Below are 12,021 nucleotides of genomic sequence, written 5' to 3' on the forward strand. Positions count from 1 at the left end.
GGACTGTAAAATCTTCAGCAGCCTCTCAGCAATGCACCCTCTGTTCAGGGACAGCTAACAGAGCTCCTTGGAACATGATAGAGGTTCCTCTCTCAGGAGGTCTCCTCTGACAACACTTAAAGAAGATGAAGCCAAACTCTTCCCTGTCGTGTCACATGGGAGAATGACGTCCAATGGACAAAAGCTGAAATAAGTGAGGAAAAACTGTTTACTCATGAAGGCAGTTGAACCTTGGAGCAGGTAGGCCAGAAAGTTTCTGCAATGTCAACATTTGGAAGTTTTCAAACCCAGAATGAATAAATTCCTGAGCAGGAATGATGTGACGTGACGTGACGTGACGTGACGTGACGATGTGATAGATAGATGCTGTGGGTAGGAGGTTGGCCTAGAGAGCTCCTGAGGTCCCACCCAGCATGAGTGAATGCATATTTCCTTCCATCACAGGTCATCCCTTCCCCACAGTAGGTAAAAAGCTCAGCTTTTCCACAAGTGTGAAAGTAGGTCAGATTTAAGTTACCTTGGCTCATCTGTTTTTTTCCTGTCCCACACCAGCCACTGCTGCTCCAATGAAGAGCTGCTTGGTACGTACTGGCAAACAGCCTCGATCACCCCTGTTGCTTACGTTCCATTTTCTTTTCCTCTCTTTTCACCCATCCAAGTTCTTCGCTGTCCTGGTTTTGTTAAAAACAAGTTTCTCTTTTAGTGAATTTTCCTTTCAGCTGAAGTCTTCTTACTAACTGCACTTCTCTGAAAGCTAGATACATGTTTTAGTAGACATAGCAATGGAGTGCAAGGTCACAGAATCACGCTGATAAGGATGCACGTCCTGCGAGAGTGGCAAGGAGGAGCAAACTGAACAGGTGACTAAAACTGGCCAACTAAGTATTCCATCCCATTCACATGTTACATCATATAAAAGTGAGAATCCTGAGGGTCCTGGCCCTCTTGGACTCTGGCCGGCATCTGGGAAGGACCCTGCCAGTTGTCCCTGCAAACTGACGCCTAGTGATCAACTGAATCCAGTTGCAAGATCCAGCCCAGGACTTCCAGGTGTCTCCTGCAGCTGCCAGAGCAGTTCTTTGCTGGGATTTTCAAGATTGGTTTTGTATATTTTGTATTATTTTCTCTATTTTATTAGTAGCATTAGTAAAACATTTCTAATTTTTTTCCAACTCTTCTCTCTGTCCTTCTTTGCCTTCCAATCACCTGTACTTCATGGGGAGGGGGAGCTAAGGGGGCTAGTGGGGGTGAGGGGGTTAAAGCATCTGCCACAGTTTATTGTCACCCTGCAATCAAACCTTGACATTCTCTTTGATGGTTTTTGTTCCAGCCCATACAAACAGTCCACTTCTGTTTGCTCTTCCCTCACTAGCCCTGCCTTTACTTGCTCTGCAGCTGTTTCTGAGATAGTCAGCATGATTAATCCTGTGATGGAAGGAAATTCCTTTGAAGTAGAGCAACCTTTCAGCATTTGTAGTGCCTCACAACTCCTCCTGCTGTTGTCTTGTGAGAGACACCACCATCAGGGTAAGACATCTGCACACAGGCATTAACTGCTGACTAAATGGATCTTCGGTCCCAGGAGACCCTGAGAAGCAGAAGTATTTTAAAGTTTACAAGGAGAAGTGGCTGGTGCTCCTGGTGGGAAGAATAAGCCTGTCCATCAGGGCCAGCTGGGCCCTGATTCGCTGAGCAGTGAAGATGAGGAGAAGGGCCTGGGCACTGTGAGGGATGCCATATGGTCAGTGCTGCATGTGCACCATGAACAAGGCCAGCTGCATACGGGGCTGAATGACGAAGAACATGGCCAGACAGACATGGCAAGTTATCATCCCACTAACTGAGCACTGGTGTTACAGCCTCTGGACTAGTGCGTCCCTCTCTAGGGCTTCTTCTTCTAGACAACTGAGGATGAACAGGAGAGTGTCCAGAAGACATCTGCAAAGATGGGGCCCATGGCCGCTGTGGGCAAGATGAGAGATCTGGGAATGTTTTACATAGCAAACTAGAATTATGGAATCATAACATCATAGAATCGTTTACATTTGAAAAGACCTTACAGATCATAGAGTCCAACCTTTAAGCTAATGCAGCCAAGTCCACCACTAAATCATGTCCACATCTCCACATCTTTTAAAAACCTCTCCAGGGTTGGTGACTCCACCACTTTCCTGAGCAGCCTGTTCCAATGCCTGGCAACACTTTTCAGAAAATTTTTTTTCCTAATATCCAGTCTAAAACTCCCCTGGCAAACTTGAGGCCATTTCCTTTCATCCTATTGCTTGTTACTTGGGAGAAGAGACCATCACCCTCCATACTACAACCTCCTTTTGATACAGGGAATAGACAATTAACTAATTAACACTTAAAGAACTAACAATTAACACTCACACTTAAAGAACTGACCCTTTAACCCACATCACTATTGCCTAGCCTTGCTTAACTCTGTGTAACTTATTGTGTGAGAAACAGGACTTCACTGATGCCTTGCAAAGATAATAATCCTTGGGTGCATCCTTGGTGCACCCTTGGGTGAACTAGATAATACAAACTTGGGCACAGGACAGGAGACACACCAGTTCAAACCAACTCAGCAGGCTGAGACCTGACCAACTCATCACACTGGACCAAAATGACCGTGTACACAGAAAGAAGACCCAGGTTTACGATCACTGTGCAGCTGCAACCAGGAGGAGCCGGAGATGGAGACTGAGGAAATAGTCTCCCAGAACTCATTGTAATAAGAACCGCCTTCTTGGGGCAGGTTGTGAACATGTATAGGTGTTCCTAAAACTTTAATGAATATGTAACACTTTACTGCATTTAACCAAGCTCACAGCTACTGTAATTTTACACACGTATTAGGTGAAATGATTCCCCGTGTGTCCGGCATCGTAAATAAATACACCACCATGGCCTGGGCCTGGTGAAGCAGGAGTCGCAAGGCAGAGCCGGCACCGCCGCCGCAGCCCGAGCCAACACCAGAGCCTCTCCCGCCACCGCTCTGGGGACAGCTGGCGCCGGCAGCACAGGAGGAGCCGCCACCGGCAGGGACGCGGCACCGCTCAGCCCGCCTTCGCACCAGGCTTCTGCGGAAACACTGACCCCGACAGCCGCGGCCGCCGCCGTGCTGCTGCAGCACCGCAGCCCTGGCTCCAATAAAGCTGCAATGATGGCACAAGGGTGTGCGTGTCCTGCTGTCGTGTCCCATGGGTGGGTGTCTGTGTCAGCTGGGTGTGTGTCCCATGGGTGGCAGGTCCAGGACCAGCACACGTCCCCATGGATGGAGACACCCCGGCCTAGCTGCTCCTCTGCTGGCCCTGAGCCCCAGATCCATGTCCCAGCCCATCTCCTTGTCACAAACACATCTCCATGTCCCAGCCCATCCCCATGTCCCCAGCCCATCTCTCTGTCCCCAGCCCATCTCCATGTCCCAGCCCAGGGACAGGCAGCAGCTTTTGTTCACTTTGGGTCACTTTTGCTCACTTTAAGCGTGGCCATTTGAGGACCCAGGGGGTATTTGAGAGCTCCTCACTGCAGGTCCCCAGCTGAGCAGCATCATTGTCCCCTTGTCACAGGACACCAGCACTGTCCCCATGTCCCAGGCATGCTGCCTCCACCCAACACAAGCCCTGGAGCTCCGTCTGGCCATGGCACCTCCACAGGGTTCCCAAAGCACTGCTGGCTGCCCCCCACCCTGCCTCTGTGGTCAGAGGGACGCCAGAGGGGTCAGCTCCTCCTGTTCGCTATGGGGCCAGGTGTCTGTTTTGGGTGGGGGATGCTGCTGGGCGCATGAGGGGCTGGGACAGAGCTGGGGACAGAGCTGGGGACAAAGCTGTCCCTGCGGTGGGGACCGTGACGCTGGGCAAGGGGACAGTCACAGGGGAGCAGGAGGGACATGGAGCTGCTTGTCACAGTGGTGCCCACATCCCCCACCCCAGCAAGGACACTGCGCTGGTGGGGACAGGGACTTCTTATTGAGCAGCAGGAGCGGGGGCCATTGTCACGTGGGAGTGTGTGATTCCATGATCAAATCATCAGTAGGACACCTGCTGGGCTCTGTATGGGGTAGATGAGGAAGCAACAAGCCCTTGGAGTTGTAAGGACTTGCTGTGCTCTCATGTAACTCGGTGGAAGAGACAGAAGCCACAGTCAAGAGGACAAGGGTCTCAGTTCTGCTGAGGCATCAAACCCTATTAAGGCCATTGGCCATCCCCACCACAGCTACACTGTATGGGAATGCAGCGCACGATTGCCGAGGAGGTTAGCTAAATGTAAATATGCTCAAGGGACTTGCACCTGTCTGTAGAAAAAGCACATACATCACACTAACTGTTCTACTGACCCTGTGTGCTTTATGAGCAGAACTTCTGTGTTAGATAACACAGGCCTGTGAGAAACTCTGGGCACCTTATCACTGTGTCTGAGATTCCTGCTTTGTTGTGAGAAAGAGCGGGAGGCTGCGCCTGCCTGTAGCCGTGAAATACAGGCGAGCTCAGCAGGCCCAGTGACCTTCCAGCAGGGCTGGACTGACCAGCGCCTGCGTCCCCGCTGCTGTCACCTCTGCCTGGGAGCTCAGGTGCGGCTTCGGAGATCCCCCAGAAGAGAGGGAACTACAATAAAACTTGCTCCTTGCAATGCATTCATGGCCTCTGGCTCTTCTTGCGACATGCCTGCATATTTGTACACATACACTGCTTGCTTACAGCACAAAGCTGTGCTTCTCTGAGGATTTTTCAAGGCCTGTGAGTTCCCCACAATCCGTTTGGTTTCTCCCAAAGCCTTCCTAATGCTCATTTAATTCCCAAGATTTCCATGCTATAGACATGCTATAATTCAGTTCCACATCCTAGCACTTAAAAGCACATCCTCCTTCTTTGCTGCCTCAAAACCAAAACCTATTTCAGTTCAGCATGAGACCCTCCGATATTTCATTTCTACTTCCTGCCTTTAACACACTCACTGCTACACTTACACTGCTCTCTCCCCGCATGCCCACGTGTCTCACAAACCCTTCCTCTTCCCCTGCAGTGATGGGACTTCACCCCAGGAGGTGAGTGCATCCTCCAGGCTCATGGATGCTTCCTGAGGTTCACCCAAGTGTAGGAAGTGAAGGAAGGAAAGTGCAAGGTCAGCTCATGTGGATGACTGAGTGCAGCCACCCCAGCAGTGGACAATCCCCATCTGCCAGGCTGAGGCCTGCACACAACATGGAAACACTTGTTATCACCCTTGGTTTGCACAGGAGGTGCCTTCCTTCCTGCCATCTGCCCAGGACAGTCCCCTTCCTCAACCTCCACCCACAGGCCTCAACTCTTTTCCATTGCTGGTTTCAGATGTGGTTTTGAGGCTCCACTGAAGCCATCAGCCATGCCCTTGTTTCTCACTGACATCCCCAAACATCTCTTCAGACCCACACATGGCCAAGCACTGCTGCTAAGGGTCTCTTGCTCTTCAGAGGCAGCCTTGAGTGTTTTGGATCTCTTATAAAACATTGTCTTTTTATGACCCTCTGTGTGGAAAAAGTAGTCACAGAAAAGCACTAAATATGTCTAAATCGATGCCGAGTGATGTCCCAGTAAGATCCAGGTGAGCGACCCTCATACCTGTGGCTTCCTGGCAAGAAGTCTGTCTGGAGAAGGGGACCCAGCCTCTGCCACTCTCTGGAGAGGAACATGAGCCATGTCCACGCAACATGGGGACAGTTAGTGTGACTTTTGCAAGACCATCCTTTATCTGAACCACTTTGGATGTGTGATTCAGGATGAGATATCATGCCTTGTTGCCAATGCCCTGAGTCGCTACTACAAAAACAGGGTGCTATTTTTTTATTTTCTTTTTCATAGATCCAGCCACTTTTAGACAGATCACAGAAACACCTGAGGGATTATTGATGCATTATCACCCACCAGCTTTTCATCTCAGGAAATGGGATGCCAGAGGCCACAAGCAGGTTGTTTTGGGCACTGTCATGGGATTTGGGAAACTGAAGTGTCCTCTCTTCTCCCTCTCTCCTGGACACCTAAACAGGAATCACACTTCTCTGGAAAAAAAGCTTAGGTGTTCCCAGGAACCTCAGGAGACGTGGTACAGTGATTCCTGGGTTTAAGAAGCTCATCAGATGTCTTGTCTCTTTTCCTTCAATTGTGACTTCAATGCCCGGCTCATTTGTTGATTCCGTACATGGATGCTGACATTTACTGATCAACCTGCTCTGAAAGAATTGACAGGGTAGGCTGTTAGTTTGGGAGGGTATAGAGAGTAAAAGAGAAGAAATTTGCTTTGAGCACATGAAAAGGGAAGCCCAGGATGTGGTCAGAGTTTGTTGTTGTTGTCAGTTTTGTGTTTCTGTTGTCTTTAGTTCTGCCTTTTTTTTTTAACCTTGATGATGTTATCCACAAAGGAATGTGGACAACCCATTTCAACTTGATTATCTACTTCGCTAGTGTGACCCTGTGACTATGTGAACATGGGGCTCTATCTTTAGTTAAAAAATATATAAATGTACATGCAGTTACTTGTCTTTCTGACCTAAAACCTTCCCTGGTGAAAATGCAATGGGGCAGTCCTGGAGGTGCCCTCCTACCAGGAATGGGGAATGTTCCCATCCCTTAGAAAATCCTTCTCTCCCTCATGACCTGCATGGTGTTTTTGTTTGGGAAAACCCTCATTATTGTGCAGGTGTCGGCAAAACAGCATTTTCACATCCAAACAAAGCTCTCAAGGAAGCAAAGTCAGAAACAAAACTTCAAAGCTCCTTGAAGTGTTAATGGGCCCCACTGAGGCCTGTTACTGACAAAGGCTCCCCAGGGATTCGTTGGAGGCTGTGATGACAGGTGGGCCAAGGCCCTGTGCAGGTGGCTCTGATGCTGAGAAACTCCTTGGTTTGCTTTCTGAAGCAGAAAGGAGACCCATGACCTCCAGGCAGTGGGAAGGGGGATCCTGTCCCTCACACACGGCTCAGGGCTCTTCCTGGGACCGTGGGATGTGGGTGTGCAAGGCCCAGGGAAGGACAACACTGGGACAACAACTTCCAGCTTCCCCGTGGGGCTGCAAGGAGGCAACGAGGCCCCAGTGCCATGAGGACAACACGTTTTCTCATCGGCCTCAGTGGCAGAGACAACTGCCCTGGCCAAGGGGACGAAGACCTGGGTTCTATTGATGCCTCCCAGCCTTGCCAGCGCCCTTTGCCATCTCCACCACAGGCTGCTCGACACCTACACCTTCCCCTCTTTCCCTGCAGGCTATAGATGCCCATCTCGCTTCCCCACCTGCTCTCACCCCAGCATTTCTGCACCTTCACTCATGTGTCTGCACCCTCACTGGCGGTTCTTTGGAACACAAACCATGGGCTGATCCAGACTACCTCTGGGCGACCTCTTGCACCACAGCAGTGCCCTTCCAGTGACATTTCTTCCTCCTGATATTCAGTCTCTATCTTCCAAGTTGCTCTTCTTGCCTTTTTTCTCCCTCTCCTTTGTTTTCCCACTACCATGGAAAGCTCGACTATCTCAGAAACTGCCCTTCAAGCAGGGAACCCAACCTGTCAGGCTTCTTGTGGTCTTTCACCTCACCACACAGAAGTAACCTCACCATGATCTTGTAAAACCCATGAGTGCCTTTCAGCTTCTCTGGTAGACATGACCATATACCAGCTGCTGTCCTGTCATGTGCTCAGGCAGAATGGACATGACAGCCCATCTCCAAGTCCTCTTCGTGGACAGGGCCTGTCCTAGTGCAGAGGTTCTTTCCCAGCCATGTCCCTGCTGCTGGTCTGTCACCTCCAGAGCCAGAACTGACCCCATGGTCCCCTCCACAGCCACAGGCTTTTTACTGGATTATGAGTTTCTGAGACACAAATTACCTCATAACACCAAGCCCATCATTCGCCCAGTAAGGAAGGGGTCTTAGGGTTAGAGTTAGGGGTTTGTCTTAAATTTTAGGATTAGATTTAGGATTAGTATTTAGGTTTACATTTAGGCTTAAGTTTTAGGATTTGGTTTAAGGTAATGGTTGGATTAGGGTTAGTGTTAGGGGTTCCGGAGTTGTGTTAGGGGTTCCGGAGTTGTATTAGGGGTAGAGTTAAGTTTTGGGGTTGGATGCTTCGCGTGCTTCACCATATGTAGAGGCGTTCCTGGGGCCATTATGAATATGTAGCACCTTACTGTATTTAAGCACACCTCTTATTGTTAAAAGGTGTGAGTGTTGGGCGGAGCGAATCCCCCGCACACCCAGCGCTGTTTGGCTTATGCTCTAATGAACACGTGTTTAAGGAATACAATTAAGGAATTGGATTAAACGTTGTTTGTCCGTAGAAAAAGCCTAAGTTATATATTTCAGTTCTTTATTTGGCAAAAATGATGTAATTCTGTGCAGCACAACCCGTTGTCTTTATCTTTCCACCTCTTTCTGGCATTAATAATGACCAGATAAAACCGATCAGGACAGATACTGAGAAATGCACGCGGCCCATGGTCTGTCACGTTCGTTAGAGCTGCTGCTGTTTTGAGATTCCAGGAAGCGGAAACTTCTCTTCAGCGACTTTAAAATGGAACCTGTTCTCAGCAGCCAAGACTTTTCCTCTGTGACAGGACAGAACACTCCGGGTGTGGAATCCACAGGCCCTTAGTGCTGCTGCAGCCAGCGAGTGAGGTGACGAGCGAGCGCGGACACCGTGTGACCGCGGGACGTGCCGATCGCACTTCGTGCTGCGGGTTCAGCGGCTGCGGAGCGGGGGAGGGAGAAGTTTATTTGAGAGCCGAGGCTGATCTTCAGTTCAGTGGATTTTCCACTGCACTGAGCCACCATGACGGCACGGCTATCCAGAGACTTTTTTATTTTAATAATGGTTCAACTCAATCAGATTTCGTATAAAAACTTGGTGGGTCATGCGAATAATGGGACAGCTCTGGCGGGGTCCTGCCGGCAGCGCGGCTCGCCTCGCCCGTCCCGGTGACGCAATTTCCGGCAACAGCGCTGGGCCGAGCAGAGGCTCCTGAGCGGGTCCGGGGGGCAAGCGGCGGGTCCGGGGTGGGCCGAGCGGCGGGTCGGGATGGGGGCGGGAGAAGCGCCCGCTGCCGGGGCGCGCACACAAAGGTCCGTGTGCGAACAGGCCCTTGGAGACCCCGGTCCCGGGAACCGCCGGAGCTGAGCCCACAGCTGCCGGCCTGTTGGTGCTTGTGCAGGGGGCAGCGCAGAGGCCGCCATGGGAAACCCGGGTGTCCCCAGCACGTTCCTGTTGGAGCAGCACGTGGCCTGTGCAGCTTCGTGTGGGACAAGGGAGGTGACTGTGTCCGTGTCGACTCAGGTCGGTGCAGCTGCGCTTGGATTTAGAGCAGTAACCCTGGCTGGCTGAGCCTTGGGGGTTGTTTATTTCTGAGAATGACAGGGGTCTGTTCAGCAGGTCTTTAATTGCTGTGCACTTTTACCCTGACAAGAAGGATTCATTTTCAGTGTTATTCTTTCATCGTAGCTCTCTCCATTGTACGGGTAAGTTTTCCCGCTCTCAAAGCTTCCCTCTCCATTTGGTGGTTGAATTTCTCAGCGTCTCTGCTGCCGTTTGTTTTCCTTCTCCTGCAAAGTGGGGTGGAAAAGAGAAGGCAAAGGCTCCGCTGCTTCCAGGCGGGGACTTAGTTGCTTGTGAAATGCATGTCTAGTTCATCTCGAGGAAGACAGAGATGAATGCTGTTAGAAATCAATAAGCTGCATCCTGTTGGAGGGACAAAGTGTGTTGGATTTGACGCCGTTGGGCAGGGCGGGAGGAGCTGCCTTCTTGGGTCAGTGATGGGTGTTGGCATGTATTATCTGAGCTGGAGCTGATGTCTGTCACCACTTGAGCTCTAGAATTACTCTGAGACCCAGGAATCTCCAGTTCCTTTTGGAGCTTTTCCAAGCTGTGGAATCCCCTTTCTGTCACAGGTTGTGACGCAGCCCATGGAGAAGGGGGCACTGTTTGAGGTTCCTCAGTGTGTGCGTTAGGAGGCGTCGTTCTTGGGCTTACACTGGGCGTTATGAGGAGACGCTTTCACGTGAGCTGAAGGCAGCTCTGGGTACTCAAAGCTCTTAACCAGTGTTAACAAACACTGCTGCTGAGATTTGGGGGTGACGGCACCAGCCGGTCGTGACGAGCGTGGATGTTGCTGAACCGCAGACACTGTCTCGTCCAGGCTGCACAGCTAGAGCGTTTGAAGGGTGGTGTCCCAGCTTCCTTTGCTTGCAATGAGCACCCGTGTTGGGATTTGCTTTTTAAGGAGGGTGCTCCGCTTGAATCTTTTGCGTTGGGGTTTGTTCTGTTATTTCTGCAATGCCATGAAAGCTGAAGTGCAGGAGGTTGAGAGCTGTTGGAGCAGAGAGGAGCACGTCTTGTATTGCTTGGATTTTTGTGGGTTTCTGAAGGAGAAAAGACTTGGATCAGTTGGACCCCAAAAGGACATTTTGTACGGATACGCAGGCATGTCATAAGAAGAGCCAGAGGCCATGAATGTAATTGCAAAGAGCAAGTTTTATTGTAGTTCCCTCTCTTCTGGGGGATCTCCGAAGCCGCACCTGAGCTCCCAGCAGAGGTGACAGCAGCGGGGACGCAGGCGCTGGTCAGTTCAGCCCTGCTGGAAGGTCACTGGGCCTGCTGAGCTCGCCTGTATTTCACGGCTTCAGGCAGGCGCAGTCTCCCGCTCTTTCTCACAACAAAGCAGGAATCTCAGACACAGTGATAAAGCGCCCAGAGTTTCTCACAGGCTTGTGTTATCTAATACAGGGGTTCTACTCATCAAGCACACAGGGTCAGTAGAACAGTTAGTGTGATGTATGTGTTTTTTCTACAGACATGTGCAAGTCACTTGAGCGTGTATACATTTAAGTAATCACTTCTCTGAATCTTCCGCTATATCCCCATACAGTGTTTTGTTCCAGATTTTCCCTGGTGATTTGAATGTGTTCTTCCTGTTCCTGAAAAACTAATTTGTTTCCTTTCCTGCAGCCCTGCCTTCCAGGAGAAACAGCTACAACGCTCTCCCTGTGTGCTGCAGCCGTCCCGGCCCTTGTGCTGAGACCGAGCTCATCACTTGCACAAGTACAGACTGTCCTGGTTAGCGCTGCCGAAGCTTCTGCAGTACCGAGCGTGGTTGGGAGATGCAGCGCACGAGCTGCTGTTGTGCTTGCAGGGAAAACTGGCTGCTCTCGGTGTGGGGAAAGCAGGAGGATTCGTTTTGTTCCTGCCTGAGCTGTGGTGGATGAGGATGTTCTGAATGCCGCGTAAGGACAGGTGCGTGTGTCTGTAGATGGAGATGTTTTAAATCAGCCGTGTCACATGCTGCCTGTAAAAGTGTCTGTGCGATCCCTTTCTACAGGCAGGTGCAAGTCACTGGAGTGTATTTACATTTAACTAATCACCTCGCCAAATCTTCCACTATATCCCCATACGTTCCACCCCCTTGCTCAGGTGACTTGCTTCTGCTGGGGCCAACAAAGCCAGCGTTGTTCATTTGTGCTTGTGAGGTGTAGCACAGAGCAATTTACGGGGGCACACAATAAACACATACAGAAAAAGGAAAAAACATATTTCTGCAATAATCAGGTGTCCCATTCATCTTGCCAAGGAATTACACGAATTATTCAGACAGGCATTATCAGTAGATGGTTTCAATTGCCGCATTAGTTCCAAAGACGTGAGATGTTGTCACCTTCCAGTAATACATACGCTGCTGCTCCAGCTCCGTCAGCTGGTGTCACTCTGGGTTTAACAACCTGCTGTGGGCTCATTGCCTACACAGACTGGAAAGTCGTGGCCTGCACTTTTTCAGATTGGACTTCAGTCGGATGGTGAGTCTGTGACACCAATAACATTGTTCCAGAGCTGTCTCCTCTAGATAAAACACAGGTGTTCACTGAAGATACCTGACATACAAGAACTCGAGAATCTGATATTAGCAAAGGATGTAACATAAGAGGAGGTCAGGGTACAAAACCATACAGCATTCTCTGGAGTTGTATGAATTTTTACATCTAGATCAATAGGCTGCAGTC

The 12,021-nt window shown here is 50.3% G+C and overlaps 1 long non-coding RNA gene across 2 annotated transcripts; it reads left to right on the top strand.

The window, feature by feature from the left end:
- Nucleotides 1-8,970: 8,970 nt before the first annotated feature.
- LOC309451812 lies at nucleotides 8,971-11,115 on the top strand. Of its 2 annotated transcripts, none has more exons than XR_014186329.1 (3): nucleotides 8,971-9,003; nucleotides 9,404-9,489; nucleotides 10,976-11,115. It is a non-coding gene; the product is annotated as an uncharacterized lncRNA (long non-coding RNA). The 2 variants fall into 2 exon arrangements; XR_014186330.1 differs by lacking the exon at nucleotides 8,971-9,003 and adding an exon at nucleotides 9,034-9,307.
- The last annotated feature ends 906 nt before the right edge of the window (nucleotides 11,116-12,021 follow it).

The sequence above is a fragment of the Streptopelia decaocto genome, assembly GCF_964273445.1.
Source record: "Streptopelia decaocto genome assembly, contig: HAP1_SCAFFOLD_110, whole genome shotgun sequence".
Classification (NCBI taxonomy): domain Eukaryota; kingdom Metazoa; phylum Chordata; class Aves; order Columbiformes; family Columbidae; genus Streptopelia; species Streptopelia decaocto.